This window comes from Eimeria mitis, genomic scaffold, assembly GCF_000499745.2.
Source record: "Eimeria mitis Houghton genomic scaffold, Emh_scaff1249, whole genome shotgun sequence".
NCBI lineage: Eukaryota > Apicomplexa > Conoidasida > Eucoccidiorida > Eimeriidae > Eimeria > Eimeria mitis.
The window spans coordinates 5,114-5,479 of NW_013568433.1; the positions used below are offsets into that span (position 1 = coordinate 5,114).

A 366-nucleotide genomic window follows, 5' to 3' on the forward strand; every position below is an offset into this window, starting at 1 on the left:
CAGCAAACGCAGCAGCAGCAGCAAGCGATGCAGCAGCAAACGTTGCAGCAACAAACGCAGCAGCAGCAGCAAATGCTGCAGCAACAAACGCTGCAGCAGCGAACGCTGCAGCAGCAAACGCGCATGCACACCGCTGTTGCAGCGCGTAGGCAACGACCAACGCACTCCTCAACCCATCCCGGAGCATCAGCAGCAGCAGCATTTCCCCAGCAGCAACGCTCCAACAGCAACAGCAGCAGCAGCAGCACTGGCCAGCAGCAACTCCAGCAGTATCAGCCCCAGCACCTCAGCACCAGGAGTAAGATCAGGATAGCTATATATACTTATATATATATATATATATATATATATACATATATATATATA

The 366-nt window shown here is 51.4% G+C and overlaps 1 protein-coding gene across 1 annotated transcript in view; it reads right to left on the reverse strand.

Moving 5' to 3' along the window:
- The window catches only part of EMH_0032920 (uncharacterized protein), a gene marked incomplete at both ends in the record, with an annotated part of 4,311 nt that overhangs the window by 1,247 nt on the left and 2,698 nt on the right, over window positions 1–366 (reverse strand). The gene's annotated exons all lie outside the window — the stretch shown is intronic.